Here is an 18952-nt window from a genome sequence, read left to right as displayed (position 1 = left end):
AGGGGGAATCTGTAGAGGTGTTTCTTCCCTCTCATTACTGCAGGGGCCTCTGCATGGTCAGGAAGAAGAGGGAGTGCTTGGCAGCAGAACTGTATGCATGTATTTAGTGGTTCCTGTGCTGGCAGTGTGCTCTGCAATCCACAAAAGTAAAGACTGTCCCTGTCCCAAAGAATTTACAATCTACACAAGATGGATGGAATCAGGATTCCCCAGTTGGGTACTGGGGATCAGGAGGGAGGGAAAGGTGTGATGGGGCAGGGACTGGGGCAGAAGGGGATGCATGGGGTAGACACTGCGGGTCAGGAGGGAGGAGATGAGACAGGAGGAGATGGGTGGGGTAGAGACTGGGGTCAGGAGGGAGGGGATGGGGGCAGAGAATGGGGTCAGGAGGGAGGAGAGAAAGGGTGATGGGGCAGAAGGGGATGGGGGATAGAGACTGGGGTCAGGAGGGAGGGCCTGGGGGACAGAAGGGGACAGGCGGGGCAGAGACTGGGGTCAGGAGGGAGGGGCTGGGGGGCAGAAGGGGCCGGGCGGGGCAGAGACTGGGGTCAGGAGGGAGGGGCTGGGGGGCAGAAGGGGCCGGGCGGGGCAGAGACTGAGGTCAGGAGGGAGGGGCTGGGGGGCCGAAGGGGCCGGGCGGGGCAGAGACTGGGGTCAGGAGGGAGGGGCTGGGGGACAGAAGGGGCCGAGCGGGGCAGAGACTGGGGTCAAGAGGGAGGGGCTGGGGGGCAGAAGGGGACGAATGGGGCAGAGACTGGGGTCAGGAGGGAGGGGCTGAGGGCAGAAGGGGCCGAGCGGGGCAGACACTGGGGTCAGGAGGGAGGGGCTGGGGGGCAGAAGGGGCAGAGCGGGGCAGAGACTGGGGTCAGGAGGGAGGGGCTGGGGGCAGAAGGGGACGGGTGGTGCAGAGACTGGGGCCTGGGGGCAGAAGGGGACGGGCGGGGCAGAGACTGGGGTCAGGAGGGAGGGGCCGGAGGGCAGAAGGGGCCGAGCGGGGCAGAGACTGGGGTCAGGAGGGAGGGGCCGGGGGCAGAAGGGGCCGAGCGGGGCAGAGACTGGGGTCAGGAGGGAGGGGCCGGGGGCAGAAGGGGCCGGGCGGGGCAGAGACTGGGCTCAGGAGGGAGGGGCCGGGGGCAGAAGGGGCAGAGCGGGGCAGAGACTGGGTCAGGAGGGAGGGGCCGGGGGGCAGAAGGGGCTGGGCGGGGCAGAGACTGGGCTCAGGAGGGAGGGGCCGGGCGGGGCAGAGACTGGGCTCAGGAGGGGGGGAAGGAGGGGCCGGGCGGGGCAGAGACTGGGGGCCGGGGGAGGGGCCGGGGGCAGGAGGGGCCGGGCGGGGCAGAGACTGGGCTCAGGAGGGAGGGGCCGGGGGGCAGGAGGGGCCGGGCGGGGCAGAGACTGGGCTCAGGAGGGAGGGGCCGGGGGGCAGGAGGGGCCGGGCGGGGCAGAGACTGGGCTCAGGAGGGAGGGGCTGGGGGGCAGGAGGGGCCGGGCGGGGCAGAGACTGGGCTCAGGAGGAGGGGCGGGGGGCAGGCGGGGCCGGGCGGGGCAGAGACTGGGCTCAGGAGGGAGGGGCCGGGGGGCAGAAGGGGCCGGGCGGGGCAGAGACTGGGGGCAGGAGGGAGGGGCCGGGCGGGGCAGAGACTGGGGTCAGGAGGGAGGGGCTGGGGGCAGAAGGGGCCGGGCGGGGCAGAGACTGGGCTCAGGAGGGAGGGGCCGGGGGGCAGGAGGGGCCGGGCGGGGCAGAGACTGGGCTCAGGAGGGAGGGGCCGGGGGCAGGAGGGGCCGGGCGGGGCAGAGACTGGGGGCAGGAGGGAGGGGCCGGGGGCAGGAGGGGCCGGGCGGGGCAGAGACTGGGGGCAGGAGGGAGGGGCCTGGGGGCAGCAGGGGCCGGGCGGGGCAGAGACTGGGCTCAGGAGGGAGGGGCCGGGGGCAGGAGGGGCCGGGCGGGGCAGAGACTGGGCTCAGGAGGGAGGGGCTGGGGGGCAGGAGGGGCCGGGCGGGGCAGAGACTGGGCTCAGGAGGAGGGGCGGGGGGCAGGCGGGGCTGGGCGGGGCAGAGACTGGGGTCAGGAGGGAGGGGCCGGGGGCAGGAGGGGCCGGGCGGGGCAGAGACTGGGCTCAGGAGGGAGGGGCCGGGGGCAGGAGGGGCCGGGCGGGGCAGAGACTGGGGGCAGGAGGGAGGGGCCGGGGGGCAGAGCGGGGCAGAGACTGGGCTCAGGAGGGAGGGGCCGGGGGGCAGGAGGGGCCGGGCGGGGCAGAGACTGGGGGCAGGAGGGAGGGGCCGGGGGCAGGAGGGGCCAGGCGGGGCAGAGACTGGGCTCAGGAGGGGGGGAAGGAGGGGCCGGGCGGGGCAGAGACTGGGGTCAGGAGGGAGGGGCCGGGGGCAGGAGGGGCCGGGCGGGGCAGAGACTGGGGGCAGGGGCCGGGCGGGGCAGAGACTGGGGTCAGGAGGGAGGGGCCGGGGGCAGGAGGGGCCGGGCGGGGCAGAGACTGGGGTCAGGAGGGAGGGGCCGGGGGCAGGAGGGGCCGGGCGGGGCAGAGACTGGGGGCAGGAGGGAGGGGCCGGGGGGCAGAAGGGGCAGAGCGGGGCAGAGACTGGGCTCAGGAGGGAGGGGCCGGGGGGCAGGAGGGGCCGGGCGGGGCAGAGACTGGGCTCAGGAGGGAGGGGCTGGGGGGCAGGAGGGGCCAGGCGGGGCAGAGACTGGGCTCAGGAGGGGGGGGCCGGGCGGGGCAGAGACTGGGCTCAGGAGGGAGGGGCCGGGGGGCAGGAGGGGCCAGGCGGGGCAGAGACTGGGCTCAGGAGGGGGGGCCGGGCGGGGCAGAGACTGGGGGCAGGAGGGAGGGGCCGGGGGCAGGAGGGGCCGGGCGGGGCAGAGACTGGGGGCAGGAGGGAGGGGCCGGGGGCAGGAGGGGCCGGGCGGGGCAGAGACTGGGCAGGAGGGGGGGGGCAGGGGCAGGAGGGGCCGGGCGGGGCAGAGACTGGGGGGAGGGAGGGAGGGGCCGGGGGCAGGAGGGGCCGGGCGGGGCAGAGACTGGGCTCAGGAGGGAGGGGCCGGGGGCAGGAGGGGCCGGGCGGGGCAGAGACTGGGGGCAGGAGGGAGGGGCCGGGGGCAGGAGGGGCCGGGCGGGGCAGAGACTGGGGTCAGGAGGGAGGGGCCGGGGCAGGAGGGGCCGGGCGGGGCAGAGACTGGGGGCAGGAGGGAGGGGCCGGGGGCAGGAGGGGCCGGGCGGGGCAGAGACTGGGGCAGGAGGGAGGGGCAGGGGCAGGAGGGGCCGGGCGGGGCAGAGACTGGGCTCAGGAGGGAGGGGCCGGGGGCAGGAGGGCGGGCGGGCAAGACTGGGCAGGAGACTGGGGGCAGAGAGGGAGGGGGCCGGGGCAGGAGGGGCCGGGGGGCAGAGACTGGGGCAGGAGGAGGGGCCGGGGCAGGAGGGGCCGGCGGGGCAGAGACGGCAGGAGGGGGCCGGGGCAGAGGGCCGGGCGGGGCAGAGACTGGGGGCAGGAGGGAGGGGCAGGGGCAGGGTGAGAGGGGAGTGGAGCAGCAGGAGGCAGGGTGTGTGAACAGACAATGGGGCAGGGGCTGCTCCAGGCTCCCGCTCCCCGCAAGCGTCACGCCACAAACACCCTGCTCGGCCAGCTGGGTTCTGCGGGGGGCCGGGCCCGTGCGGCTCCAGGCGGGGGCGAGGGCAAGGGGCCAGGCGGGGTCTTGCTGGGCGCTGAAGTCGGCCCCGGGCGGCCGAGCGCGTCCCTCCCTCCCTTCGCCCGCCCCCCGTTCCCCGCCCGCCTCTCCTCTCCCGCCGCGGATTTTTTCCACGGTAGCTGCTACTCCAGACTGTACGGTAGCGTGGGCTGGTCGCAAGTCCCCATGTGGTCCCGACATCATTGACATGGCGGAATCCCCCTCCGAGCTCTCCTGGTAGCCCCCGCCGCCCGCCGGGCTCTCACCGGACCGCCTGCCGCCGCCGGGCTCGCCGCGCCCGGGCCGCTCCCCCCGCCCCCGTTTCAGCCCCTGCGAAGGTAAGGCGGCGCCCCCGGCCCGGCAGCGCCCCCCCGGCGGGGCTCACGCCGAGTCCCCGCGGCTGCAGCCGCCCGGAGTTGGGGCAGGACGAGCGGAGCCCCCGGAGTTAGTCGGTGGCTCCCCGCCCGTCTCGTTTCGGCGGGGAAGGGCCGAAGCAGGGGGGCTGGGTGGGCGCGCCCCGGAGCCGGGGGGCTTGCGCGGAGCACGGGAGGCGGCAGCACTTTGCAGAAAGTTTCCCCCCATTTGCCGGTGCCGGGAGGAGAGTCCAGCCAGCTTGGGCCTCGTGGCCCCCCGTTTCGTGGCTTGATCCCCCCCCCCTTGCATTTATGCACCCCCTTATCTCTGACCCCCCCATCATAGGGCTTGTGTAACGCCCCCAGCCCTCGGGGGCAACCGGGGGAACTAGACCCAGCCGAGACCATCTGTCTGCTCCTGGGGCGGCCCCCCTGCAACCCCACGTTGCAGCGCAGAGCGGGGGGGGGAGGATGTTTCTTGGGGGGGACGGGACGGGTCTCCAGGGTGGAAAGTGGGAATTTTACAGCCCCGGGGGAATGGGGGGGGGGTGAAATGCTGGCACCTCCCCTGGAGCAGGCTGGGGAAGGGGCTGGTGTCGGGGCTCGGCCCGGGGAGTGGAAGCAGCAGTTTGTTTGGGAGCCGGGAGACGCTCCATCAGAGCCTAGTAATCCAGAGAGGCTCCGCGGAGCGCTGCCGGACTCAGCCTGCCTGGCCTGTCCCTGCCCCCTCCCCATCCCCCGTCTCCTCTCCCCGGTTCCCCCACGGCCGCCGCTTCCTCCTCCTCCTCCTCTCGCCTTTCTTTGATAGTCATCCTGCAATGGCAATCTGAGCCGGAATGGAAAATCGGCTTTAAACTTGGAGGAGATTTGTGTGTGTGTGTGTGTGTGTGTGTGCGCCTCCCTCCTCCCCAGCTTCTGGCTCCCTGCAGGAGGAGCTGGGTGTGTGTGTGTGTGTGAGAGAGAGAGAGATTAGAAGGGAGGCTGGAAATCTGTGCCCTGCGGCTGGGTTTGGGAGCAGGAGGCGATGGGTGCAGGGAGGGGAGACAGAACCTCCGCTCTGCGGCCAGCACGTACTGTCTGGCCCCTCTGCCCGGCTTGGGGAATGTCACCCGGGTGAAGAAGCCAAGGCTCCTCCTCGTTGCACCAGCAGAGTCTCCAGCTATCTACAAACTCTTTCCAAAATGTCTGGATCCAGGGGGCACGTTGGAGAAAAAGAGCGAGAGACAGACCGACCCAGGCAACATCCTCCCAGCCTTCCTCCCTCCCACTTTGTGAAGAAAAAATCCTGGAAACTTTATTTCTTGTGCCAGACACCTTTAAAAATGGAACCTTACCAGGAGAGAGAGAGCTTGAAAAATATAATTCTCTTTTAAGTTTATCCTCTTTCAGACTCAGCTTAGCTCTTTTCCCCTCACTCCTGTCAAATATTCCGTTTATATACTAAGGTTTTGGCTAAAGTTGTGTGGTCTGGAGTTTAAAGTAAGGAGCAATTCATGCCATCCATATTCATTAGAATTTTTAAAAAATTTGTTACACATAGGCTTAATAATAATAATAATTAATATAGCTTGCATTTTAATAGCACCTTCCCTCTGAGTATCTGTAATCACTTTAAGGAGATAGGGCAGCACTATCTCCATTTCACAGACGGGGAAACTGAGGCACAGAGCGATTACTTAACTTCAGGTCCCACAGAGAATCAGTGCCATGGCTGGGAACAGATTTCAGGTTTCCTGGTTCCATGTGCCTTCATCACATTCGTTCTACCCTCTAACTGTTTTCCTTACTGAGAAGCTTAGGGTAGACCACAGTTAGATAATGTTTTTTAAAAGGTGTTAAACTCTAGTGTAGATAGTGTTTAACAACATGTTAGCTGTTAGGTCATGTTCAAAAACATATTTTCCTAGTCTAGACGTGGGCAGAGTGCTGGCTGGACAGCCTCCTTGGTAAGAGATATGCTATCCCTATCGTCATCCCCCATATCCCTCAGGAGTCAACTGGGTTGGTAAATTGGATGGCTCCTTCTATTAGTAGCAGCATTCTGCTTCCCTCACCCACTACTTTCTTACCACCTGCATGTCTCTGGGCAATAGTAGAGGAGCTAGTTAGGGAAGTATGCTGTTGTTGCCGCCATAAGAGGAAGACATTTCATGGCAGCATGCCCGGGTCATTCAGGCTATGAAGTGCTCTTTTCTTATACACTGTTCTCAGTGGAGTCTTACACAGAAGCAACCTGTCAGTGCTCTTCTCCCAGTTTCTTCCAATATCTGCTCTGCCCATCATCAGTCTCAAGGGTGCTGTATTTTGGTGATTACATCTCAGAGCCTAATATGACACAGGGTTCTACTGGCCCAAAAGTGCCCTATGTCCTTCATCCCAGTTTGGTATTGTTTGAGTAGCTTATGCTCTTAATGTAGCCCAAGGCATGGAAGCTGAATCATTTACCATTTTTGAAGTCGATCTGCTCATGTGGGTTCATCTGAGGTCATTGCTCGGACATTGGTGAGATTTTTCACTTTTTATCTTACCCACTACCTGGCCAGGAGATAAATGAAGAATGTCAGCTTCCAAAACAGACCGTTATAACTGAGTATATAGTTTACATATACTCAATAATAACAAATATATTTTGGATGGGAAGCTTGAGATTGTGTCTATGGGAAGCTTGCAGTTTGAAACTATCTTCTCAATAGTGCTGTCTGTTAATTAAATTTTTAATTGGAAGTGATTGTACTTTGGCTCCCATTTTCATAAAAGCTCTTTAGGTTATAATAGTAATCACCTAGAAGTCAGAATAAATCAGAAACTTCGTGCACATAAATTTTTCATCAGATGTAAATTTCATTAATCTGCTCACTTTGTCTTCCATCAGCACCCGTAAGGAAAGGGATGGGGAATCTGGACTTGTGTAAATTTAACCCCCTAAATTTACACAGGTAAATATATGAAGTGTGTGTGTGTGTGTGTGTGAGGGGCAGTTTATTTGTGAACTGTTTAATTGGTTTTTTTTGCTCAAATATTTAGGGCCCAATTTTGCAAACACACGTGAGTCAAGTTTACAGTATGAATAAATGGTTTCAGTATTGGGACCTTACTTTTAACTTCTAAAATGTATATTATTAGAAAAAGTATCACACAACTGAATACAGCAAGTGACTTTGTTCAGCCAAAATTATCTTTGTCTCTCAATCCATTTAACCACCTCTCCCGCCCAAGCAAAAGCCTGAGAAAAGAGATTGACCTTTGAGATCAGTACAAGGGCCGGCAAACTCCAACTCTGTCAGACTACCAGGCAAATTAATTCCAGAGTCGAGGACCCTCCACAAAGAATGGTTTGGTATCAGGCCATTAAATCTGGGGACTTGTGTGTCTCTGTAGATCATAACTGTGTGGTGAAACATACTGCAAGTCAGCAAGACTGAAATTTTAATTTCTGTATAAGCCGACGTGGAGCTGAAGGATTTCTCAAATAAGCAGTTAACTTGCTTAGTTGATCTTCCCAGCGCTACCAAGATACAGCACTTGAGCAACAGGGAATCCTTTTAAACAAGAATATCAGAAGTAGGGTTGTTTATGACCATGGTTTAGTGTCACCGTGTGATCTGCCCCTGGAGACAGAAGGTATGTGGGAAGAGGGAAGTTCTTCAAACAACAAAGTGGAAATAGGAGCCAATAGATACACAACGGTAACAGGCCATCTACAGGCAGGAATGTTCGTGAATTAGAAAATAGATAACTCCTTAAACAGTTTTCCAGTTGAGATGTGTGTGTTTGCATTTTAATCATCAGTTTTAAACATATCCTCCCTCAACATAACAAATTCTTTATTGGATTACAGATATCCAGGGAAAAAGATCATTTAAACTTGTGCTCTGTTATGGAATTTGTAATAGCACACTGGAGAGATTAGTCTCCTTTGAGAGCATGCTGTTACATACACTAAATCTGTGCCCATAATCTGGATGCAAAATCATGACGGTATCAGTATGTTCACTAGAAGATAAGTGCAATCACTCTAAACTTCAGTTTTGCACAAAAAAGCCTGTAGAGTTTATTAATGATAAGGCATTGAAGGACAATTTAAGTTTCGTTTCCTTGTGAAAGGATAGATTGCCATTACATATAATACTAAAAAGTTTAAGGTTAAAATATACCACTTTTTGAGTGACACTTTCTGTTGTTAAACTAATTAATAATCTTGTTACAAATAAACTATACTGTAGATATCTTCGGTATCTTCTAAGTAAAGAAAAGTTGAAAACGATCTGCATCTGTAACATATAAACAGCAAAATGTCAATTTTAACTAAGTATATTATAAGAGTCCTTTTCTAACAAAAATGTATTATAATACATTCAATATGGTATTCTCAAAAATAACAGCATTTTCCGCCAATACATTTTTGTCAGAGCTGTAAAAGTCACAAACTCCATGCATAGATGTACATTTTGGAATAAGTATAGCACTTAAGTAGACTATTGTAATTTAATGATAAAAAGCCAGACATTGATTTTGGTACTTACTCAACTCTGTTCAGGTCTGTTTATAAACTGAGGTCAATGGCAATTTGCTCAAGGTAATGACTAAGTAGGGGCAATAGGATTTGTCCCAGAAGTGTACATAGTAAATGTTTTTGAGATAATTTCGGTAAAATATAGCTAGAATTAGCTGTATGAAGGACTTAGAATGAAAGTTAAAAGGATCCTTAATTTATGATGTTGATATTTTAACTGTAAGAACCATATGGTAAAACTTATAAAAGAATTGGAGCAAATTAAAATACTTTGCAACTTCTTAAAATTACCTATTAGTATATTGCATGTAAAATATTCTTTGTGCAAATCGTGGCAATTAAATGTGGGATGTAAGACAAATCCTGCTAAATACAGTTGGCTAAATTTTGCCCTTATATGTGTTTGCTGTTCTCAGTGAAGCATTTGAGGACAAAAATTGAGTCTTTATGACTTGCAACTTCCTGATGTATGTGAAATTTGGTATGCTGCATAGCTTATTTGTGTTAAAAGTACAGGTAAAAGTATTGAAATTTAAACGCATGTTTTTCCTTGTCTACTGAATTATAAACAAATAAGCTGGAAATAGGACTGGAGAAGATTATAGATTTTATATGATCACTAATTTTCTGTTAAGTTATATTACACAATCTGTTATGAAACTCACAAGCCGTTGACAAATAATGTACCCTTGTAATTTGTCAGCTGTTAGCTGCATAAAAATACATGTTAATGTATAATTACTGTATAGAAAGCATTCCCTGTTTGCCTTTCTGAGTAATACTGACTTATAATTATAGCGGCATGCAGTTATTAGTGAATGATGGTTACCATTTGGGATAATCTTCCATTTACTAAACTGAGATCATTACAATGCCGTCTTATAAGAGTGACTTACAAAACATAAATCTAACATTATGAATAATAATTGTGTTGCTTTTTTTTCTCTGGAGAAAGCAAACAATGCAGCTAATTGTTGACATCCACTATCCAGGCACCTCCTATTGCATTTGTGCTGGATTCATCCCTGGTGTAACTTTGTTGGCTTCAGTGGAGTAATGCCAACAATTAATTTAAATGTTTCACTTTGCTTTTTTGCTCATCATAAAAGATGAACATGGGAATTTTCTGGAATCGATAGGCTATATGACTCCTTGCTTTCTCTACTCTGTGATTTAAGTTTTAGTATGTAGTTGTTCCCTTGCTAAAGAGTGTATAACTTTCCTCTCCTTATGGTTATATGACATAAAGCTGCTTTATATAGGATTATATGGAATTCTTTTGGAATGGTCTGTCGAACACTTAGTTTGAACACGTGTATTAGATTCTCAGGGAAGGATGAATTATAAACAAGGAGTATGTTTTGTCTCTAAAAATGTGCTTTATTCTTTCGGAAGTATGCTTCATGAAGCATATTTTGAAAAGATAAGTGAGAGAAATTGCTCTTTATGCATGGAAGTGCTTGGAATGTCATAGAACAGTCTCCCTCACCCCTGTAATCTAGTTAGAAAAAATTCAGACACATCCCACTTAATGAGTTTTTAGCCAGTTTTGTCAGGGCCTGGCATAGGGGTGGTAACTTTACTATAGTAACTTTTTTTTACTCCTCCCCTCCTGCTTCCTGCAACTGAATATTAGTGTTTCATTACATTATAGAACAAAGCAAATTCCACATCTGTTGATCTCCATGTTTTTGTAGTGTTGGTTAGTGAAGCTGAGCCCTGCTATAAAGTGTGATGGTAGAGCTCCTGAACCTTGGATGCAGAAGCTGAATTAGAATGGATAGGTTTGATTTGATTTGTTTTGGGATTCCATCTCATTGATCCATATTTGGTACTCGATTGCTTAGCTACTTGCACCCATGCTCGTGTATTATGATGCCATTGTCAGGGAAGTACATGCCTGTTTTATGACAAAAGATGAGTGTCAGTGGGCAGCCTGGGTAACATGGTAAGTAACTTCACTTGTAGGAAGTTTGGTCTCTGGCCCGGGTGCCTCATTAGTGTCACGTGCCTCTTGAGTGTTATTTAGCAGTGTAGAGTAACGGAACAGGAAAGGAAAGGAAGATACAGCTTTCATGGATACTTGAAAGGATTAAATAGATTTCCTGTTAGGTAGTATCCAGGAAATCAAATAACGAGAAATGTCTAAACAGACATGAGCAAAGAAAAATGCTTTCAGGAACTGTAGTTTAGAGCACACATATAGCAGGTAATAGTACCTACATACCAGGTCAAATCAATAGAGCAAAGATGACGGAGCCGAAAACACAAAGGTTCTGGACTTGAGACTTGTGAGTAAAGTTAGACGCCCAATAACCTGTCTTAGGTATCTAACAATGTAAGTAGTAAAGTTTAAAAATCAAGCCCAAATTGTGCATTTGCACTTGGAAGTGAACATTATTATTAAGTCTCATGATTTTGGGTGTCTTTTCTTAAAGCCTGAGTTCCTGGAACCTTGTAATTGAGAATCTCAGCTTTCATTTCAATGAAAAAAAAAAAAATTTGAAAATGTGAACCTCCAAAGACTCCCAAATCAGAAGGCAGATATAAAGAACCCAGTGCGTGTGTTGTTTTTAAATCTCATGATTTTTTTTTAAGCCTAACTCATGATTTTGCATGGCATGACTTGTGACTTTGGAATGCTTGGATCTGGCAATACTAAAAAAGCCGGCAGAAGGGGATTATTCTTGATTAGACCCACTGCTCTCTGCTTGGTACTAGTTTATGTAGGGAAAAAAATACAAAGCATATAGTGGTTCTCTATGAACTTACTGGGTTAAATTCAGAGGTGATATGTAAGTTACACAGTGGTAAGTAGGTCTAATGGGGTCCAGGCTGGTATAATTTGTGTCATAGGGCTGGGAGAATTTTGTAAACTGCACCAACTTAGTCACTCACAACTTGTATACTGTCTTTGAATTGGCCCTTTATGCCCAAAGGGGGGAACATGGGCTAAGATAAGAACATAGCAGATGGATACTCTACTAAGCCATAGCCAGGCAATGTACAGAAATAAATTGAGAATGTGAGTTTTATGCTTGAGTCTGTTAGCTTTTTGCTGTCAGAGACTTGACCAGTGTTCCCTCTATTTTTTCCCAAGCATGTGCGGAATGAATTTTGTTGTGTGTGACGGTGCACCCCATAAGGCTTTATGGAAATATGCTTATGAATGTATATATAACATAACTGGAATATGTTTTATGCTACGTGTGCCATATAATCTATCTCTGTAAAGGTTATGATCTACTGAATCTATTCATCCTATTTGTAAGTATGTATCATTTTTGTATTTGAAGTTATGAATATTGGCTGTGTACTTGCTTGATTTTTAAGTAGACTTAGTAAAGCATTTGGTCAGCTTCTTGAGAAAGGAATGTGCAAATTAAGTGCTCAATCAGAAGCACTTAATGGACAATGGATCTTGGAAGCCTCCAATCCACATAAGAAGTCTACATGAGGACGTTAAAGGTAGCATGTAAACCAGGGGTCTCAAACATGCTGCGGCCCGCCAAGCTCCCCCGTGCCCGCCCAGTTATTTCCTGTGGCCACCAAGCTCCCCCTGCCAGTGCGCCTCATCCCCGCTCCTCTACCTACCTCCAGGCGCTTTCTGCTGCCAAAGAGCTGTTTGGCGGCACTTAGTGGTTTCTAGGAGGGAGGGAGAAGCTGTGTGCTCAGGGGAGGAGGCGGGGAAGGGGTTGGAATGGGGCAGGGAGGGGGCGGAGTTGGGGTGGGGACTTTGGGGAAGGGGTTGGAATGGGGGCGGGGAAGGGGTGGGGCGGGGCCTCATGGAAGGGGTGGAGTGAGAGCCAGGGTGGGGCAGCAGGGGGGGCAGGGGCAGTGATGTGGCCTTCGGGCCAATGTATAGTCTTCATGCGGCCCTCCTGGTAATTTGAGTTTCAGATCCCTGATGTAAACCATGGCTGCTACCTGTAAGTTCTGAGTCATGCGTGGACATGTGACTTTCCCATGTGACTCCAAAACTCCATCTTATAGCTGGAATTCTGCACAGGGGGAGGGAGGGGTATTCATCCACAAGAGAATGTCTATTTAAACTCCTGGGAGACCCCCTCCATTTTGTCTTCAGCTGGCTGAAGAGAAAGCCTCTCCACCCCCAAGGGTACCTGAAAGAAACTGGAGCAAAGGACAGTACTACAGGGGGTGTGAATGATTGCTAGACCTAGATTAGAAGGAGACTAGTCTGTGAAAGGAAGCTTACTGGAACTCCTCTTAGGGTGAGGTTTTATCTGTATTTAGTTTTCTTACTGTATTAAGCATAGACTTGCAGGTTATTTTATTTTATTTTACTTGGTAATTCACTTTGTTCTGTTTGCTATTACTTAGAACCACTTAAATCCTACTTTCTGTATTTAATAAAATCACTTTTCATTTATTAATTAACTCAGAGAATGTATTAATACTTGAGGGGGAGGGGGTGTGTGTGCAAACAGCTGTGCATATCTCTCTATCAGTGTTATAGAGGGCGAACAATTTGAGTTTACCCTGTATAAGCTTGATAAAGAGTAAAATGGATTTACTTGGGGTTTGGAGCCCATTGAGAGTTGGGCATCAGAGTGTTAAAGACAGGAACGCTTCTTAAGCTGCTTTCAGTTAACCCTACAGCTGTTAGGGGATGTGGTTCAGACCTGAGTCTGGGTTTGCAGCAGGCTAGTGAGTCTGGCTCAAACCAGGCAGGGCACTGAAGTCCCAAGCTGCCAGGGCAGGAAAGCAGGGGCAGAAGTAGTCTTGGCACATCAGTTGGCAGCCTCAAGGGGGTTTTTGTGATCCAACCCGTCACAATGTACACCAATATGGAGGTAATGTGTGATACGCAACCACCATATTGGTGCACATAACAAAATTCATGTGGTCGGGGTGGGGCTGAGGAGTTCAGAGTGTGGGAGAGGATTCAGGGCTGGGGCAGAGGGTTGGAGTGCGGTAGAGGGTGAGGGCTCCAGATGGGGGTGCGGGCTCAGGGCTGGGGATGAAGGGCTCAGGGCTGGGGAAGAGGGTTGGGTTGAGGGCTCTGGCTGAGGGTATGGCTTGGGGATGGGGCCGGGGATGAGTGGCTCAGGGATGAGGCAGAGGGTTAGGGTGCGGGGGGGAAGTGAGGGCTCTGGCTGGGGGTGCGGGTTCTGGAGTGGGACTGGGGATGAGGGGTTTGGGGTGAAGGAGGGGCTCTGGAGATACAGCAGAGAGAGAGGACTCCCCCCAGCTCTCTGTTCCCCCAGCTCTCTCTTCCCCACAGCATCTCTGGGCCTGGGCTGGGGCTGGGGAAGGGGCGCCTCTCCCCTGGCTGCGGCAGGTCCGTCCGCAGTTTGGCCCACTGCTGTAAGGCTCCTTTCCATCTGCCTCGCCCCCTGTCATTGGCAGGCAGCCTGCTAGCTGAGAGGAGTGAGTAGGTGCAGCGGGGAGAGAATAAACTGAGTATTATCTGGGCTGGGCTGGGTCAGGGCTTGTGGAGGGGCACTATGGGAAAGGCATCTCTCCCTGCTGCAGCCCTGAGTGCCTGTGGGCACAGCAGCACAGCTTAGAGGGAACCTAGGCCTTGACATATGTTCACAAAAAACCTATGCAATTTCTTGCGTGGGCAGTCAGCTACAGTCATATTGTGTGTCAGCCACTGAGCCCTTCCTGGTGTTCTCACATTGTAAGACTTATTCCTGAGGGCATTCTATGCCAAAAAATAAAAAGTTCTGCGCGTAATATTTTAAAATTCTGCAAAATTATGTGAGAATCTCAACTTTATTATCAAAGCTGTATCTTTATTGTCAAATAAATGTGGAAGCTTGAGCATAGACCACTGGAGAAATCCCTGGAAGATCACTGTGTATCCCCCCCCTCCCCCAGGACATGGACTCAGCAGTGAGGCTGCACACAACCCTGACATAGTGCAAGGACTGGACCTGCCCCAGAAACTCCCCAGAGCCCTGCCCCTCTGTGCCAAGTCCACCAGGTGTGGGCATGCAGGCTCAACAAGGCAGGATCCAAGTGTGGAGGGGTTTAGTGTGGGGGGATCCAGGTGTGGGTTGAGAGTGTTCTATGTGGGGCTTGTTGAGGGTTTCTGGGTGCAATGATAATGGGACTCTGCAGGTGTCAGAGTAGCAGCCGTGTTAGTCTGTATTCGCAAAAAGAAAAGGAGTACTTGTGGCACCTTAGAGACTAACAAATTTATTTGAGCATAAGCTTTTGTGAGCTACAGCTCACTTCATCGGATGCCATCCTATGAAGATTAAGTGAGCTGTAGCTCACGAAAGCTTATGCTCAAATAAATTAGTTAGTCTCTAAGGTGCCACAAGTACTCCTTTTCTTTTTGGGACTCTGCAGGGGGGGTCTAGGTGAAGGTGGTAGGGACTAAGTGGGGGGGGTCTGGATGTGGGGGGGAATAGAGCTCAGCAGGGGGGTCTGGGTGTGGAGCCTCAGTGGGGGTCCAGATGCTGGTGGGGTGGGGATCCAGGTACAGCTGGTTGGGGCTCAGTGGGGTGGGGATCCAGGTGTGGGTGGCTCATTGGGGTGGTCCAAGTGAAGGGGGAGAGGGGCTCATTGGGGGGGTTCTGAGTGTGGGGGAGTGAGGCTCAGTGGGAGGGTCTGGGTATGAGGGGGTCTGGATGCACGGGGGTTGGGTGGATGAGGAAGCAGCTCCCTATACAGGGATCCCTCCCCCTGCAGCTGAGGAGTGATGGGTGTAGGAAGTATGTGTGTGAGGAAGTGGGGGAGTTTGCAGAGCTTCCTGCAACTCAGGGAGAAATCTGGGGGTGGGTCTGACCCGGTCCTGGATGCCGTGCAGGGGGAGAGGAAGTCCCGTCCTCCCTAGCCCAGCCGGAACTAGCAGCTGAGCCTGGCGCAGGGTAGGAGCCACCAGCTGGGTTTTCCCCAGTCCCACCCCACAGTGATTTAACTCTCTGCCAACTGCCTTGGGCACCCAAAACTTACTGCTCGGGAGGGTTGCGTGACTGCTGTTGTGGCTTCCCTTTGCTTCCCTGTTAAAAGGTAATTTTTCTGTGGGGAAGAAAAGGGTCTGAGGGAGAAACAGCTTCCTGTTTGACAGTGTGGTTGGGTAGCCAAAACACCCGTGGTTGATTGTGTTCCGTACACACCATATAATGTATGTCTGGATACACAATTAATAGTTTGCATCTAGCAAACTAAGTTTAGGTTCTAAATTCAATTCCATGAATGGAGATACTATGGTGGTGAGTGCTATAGAAAACCCGAAGTAAGCAGGTAGCTAGAGGACAACTTTCTTGAAGGGAATTATAGTTGATGATTCGTGTTACTATATGGTATGTCTCCTCAGTGAAACGGTTGATGTTTTTTATACATTCCTCCTCTGTCCACCAAAACCCCTTCTGGATGGGTGGAGGGGATGAGGAGGTTTCTGCAAGACCTTGCTGGCACCCAGAGAATTTTTTGTTCATTCACTTTTCACATTTAGTTCTCCCACATTTAGTTTGTTACCTACTGGAGGCAGAAAATGTGTGTTCTCTTTGTTTGGACAGTAACTTGTACACCAGGAATTGTAGATGTGATTGCTATACAAATAATAATAATGATTAATAAAAACACCCTGTGTTGTGTTTTTTGTTTAGTTTTTTTTTTTTGCTAAACACACTTTCTTCTGGAGCTTGTGAAATTGCCAGAGATGTCTTCATTGACTGACCTAAAGCTCTTCCTCCTCCCTCCCTCCCACATGTGTAGGGTTGAATGAACTGTCAGTACAGTGGCGGTGGGACTATCTACCAACTACCTACAGTGTTAGTGGCTTTTGTGGTGGTATATCTGGCCAGGGCTGTGACCTGCATAACAATGACAGTCATGGCCCCTGACTGCCAGCGAAACTGTGCTGGGGCAGGGAAGACTGGGGGGTACTTCTCTACCAGATTTAGGAAGAGCCCCTTTCCAGTGTTGTCCCACCTAGCCAGTGGAGGAATTGTTTCCTTTCATAGTCATTGCCTCTTAGCTGAGTTGCCTCCCTGACCCCCGTAATGTGTTTTGCTTTATAGAGGGCACAGCATTACCTATTGTGGATCTCTGACATCTAACTATTTTTTATAATTGGGGTGGAAATACTGAAACCTTTACAAGTGAATACATTTCAATAAGTGGAGTGATTGCAATGTGAAGAGTTGGGTAACTAATGTGGCATATTAGTTCAAAATAAATTGGAACTTTCTGCCACTGTGGATGGGTTAAGCAATAGCAAGTGCTGAAATTACTGACTAGTGTTATATCATAAAAACAGAAGCTTGGAATGCACTTTGAACCAAGTTTGTTTTTTCAGCTAAAAATAAATTTGTTTGACAGCATAAGATAGTGTAACGTGCTCATTCTTTTGTAGCAATTCTATAGGAACAGTTGCATTGCCAGATGGAACCTGATTTACTTTTTACTGTTTGCTTACTGAACATTCCTCAGCTTGGATAGTGAAACTATATTGGTCCATTTCAGTCAGTTGCTATTCCATTTAACTTAGCAGGTGCTAACATAATGTTGTTGTGTCTGGGTTTCCAGCACTTCAAGGGAATACTTATTTCTACAATCTATTTTAAATCCCCTCTTTCCAGTCACATACAATTAATGAAAGTCTTTCTATTCAAATTAGATTTTGTAAAATCATTTTTAAGCAAAACGTGTTGGGCCTGAATATGCGACTTTAATTCACCATACCATAGTTAAGTGTGGTTGGGCTGGAAGGCTATTGCTTTAACAAAAGTGAGAAATTTGTTCCTATTCAATTGTACCTAGTATAGGATGACAAGAAGTTTTTCAAATGCCAGTTTCCACTGAGTCATCTCTTGAGTTCAGTAACGGGGCACTGCTAGCGGTTGTCAAGTATTCTGCATTGGCAGATTGACTAGGGAACTTGTTGTACGGTCTGCCTTGAAGAGGACTGTTGCAAGCGTTATTTTGTAATGGTGGAAAGTGTTTGTCTGAAATACTGTATCTCAAAGCAAAATGCATTAAAGGAAGTAACTGTTTATCTTACTGTATGTTAAAAAAACAAAGCACTCTTCTGCTAATGAGATGTTTCCATCTGTGGGATCATCATGTGTTTCAGTGGATTTGCTCCATCTAGCTTATTCATTAATCAAGCACACATCTGATAGATTTGTCATTTTTCCATGTACAGTCAACCGAAAAAGCAGCTGTTCAGTCATTTTTACTATGCAGTGATGATATTATTTATTATTTGTATTATGGTAGCACTTAGAGACCCTAGACAGCCTCAGAGTCCCCGTCTTCTAAAGATTCAAGAAAAAAGGGTCCCTCTCCTGAAGAACTAATGATCTAATGACTGTACTAACTGAAATTTTCTTTTAAAAAACATGCATTTAAATAGGCCAGCTCTATGCAGATATAGCTGTTTTAGATTTATATCCTATTTATAAAAAGAAACAAAATACAAATGTCAAAAGTGCCTGCTGGCCATTTACCTAGCCCTAATCAATTGGTAAGTTTCCCATAGGCATCAGTTAGAAGTGGGGCTTGAAGAGAGATTTGCAAGTGGGGTAGTGGTTTTTCTGATTGATTTGCTGAGGGTATTCCTTGCATAAGGAGCAGCATAGAAGAAAGTGAAATTGCTTGTGGGACCAGTGAACAAATTGATATGGAAGCTGGCATCATTGGTAGAGTTGGGGGCAGGGGATGCTTCACAAGTGGATACATAGGAAGGAGCTAAGTTGTAAAAACTAGAAACTTGCACAAGATCCTGTGGGGGTTTGGGGGAGGGGCGGGGGGAGAAGGCAGGAGAGAACAATATGGTCAGAATGACTAGACAAGATAATCTTCACAGTGTTTGAATGGACCTGAAGGGAGTGAGTTGGATATTAGGGAGGTTTAAGTGGAGGAGGTTTCAGTAGTTGGGTTTTAGTAGCAGGAGACAGCAGATGATGGGTTTCTGAATAGCAGTGTTAGTTGTTTGGACAAATGGAAAATAATGTATTTTGGAGAACTTATAGAGGGTAAAAAAACAGCAAAGTTTGGATATGGCCTAGATGTGTGGGTTAAGAGGGAGGTTGGAGTCAGGTCACCCAGGTTGTGCTTTGGGTGGCAGGGAGGGTGCATAGTGTTGCCAACAGCAATGGAGAGTAGGGAAATGAGGAATTAAACTTACCTCTGAAATTAAACTTCAAAGCACAAACTTCAGGCGGTGTTGTCAGAAAGGGTCCCTAAAATGCTTTACGCTGTGTTTGTAGAGCTGAACATTGTTTTTTTTTTTTTCCCCCCCTTTTAAATAAGAGACATTATTAGGTATTGGAGAAGAAAGAAGAGGCACCAGAGACACAAAAAGGATACTGTTACAAGAACAGTTTAAAGAAAAAATGGAATCTTAAATCTTGTGCGGTGCAAAATGATTTGTTAATTTAAGTGAATGCTCCATTAAGGAGAATTAACTTTTTATGCTCTACTTGT

The 18952-nt window shown here is 50.7% G+C and overlaps 1 protein-coding gene across 1 annotated transcript in view; it reads left to right on the top strand.

The window, feature by feature from the left end:
- Nucleotides 1-3697: 3697 nt before the first annotated feature.
- FNDC3B (fibronectin type III domain containing 3B) overlaps nt 3698-18952 on the top strand; it is a 359968-nt gene continuing 344713 nt past the window's right edge. The window contains exon 1 of the mRNA XM_038417217.2: nt 3698-4014. The gene's annotated coding sequence lies outside the window, so the exon portion shown is untranslated. The remainder of the gene's footprint in view (nt 4015-18952) is intronic.

Source organism: Dermochelys coriacea, chromosome 9 (assembly GCF_009764565.3).
Source record: "Dermochelys coriacea isolate rDerCor1 chromosome 9, rDerCor1.pri.v4, whole genome shotgun sequence".
NCBI lineage: Eukaryota > Metazoa > Chordata > Testudines > Dermochelyidae > Dermochelys > Dermochelys coriacea.
Note: the sequence above shows the minus strand (reverse complement) of the source record. Positions and strands in the feature narration are given on the sequence as shown.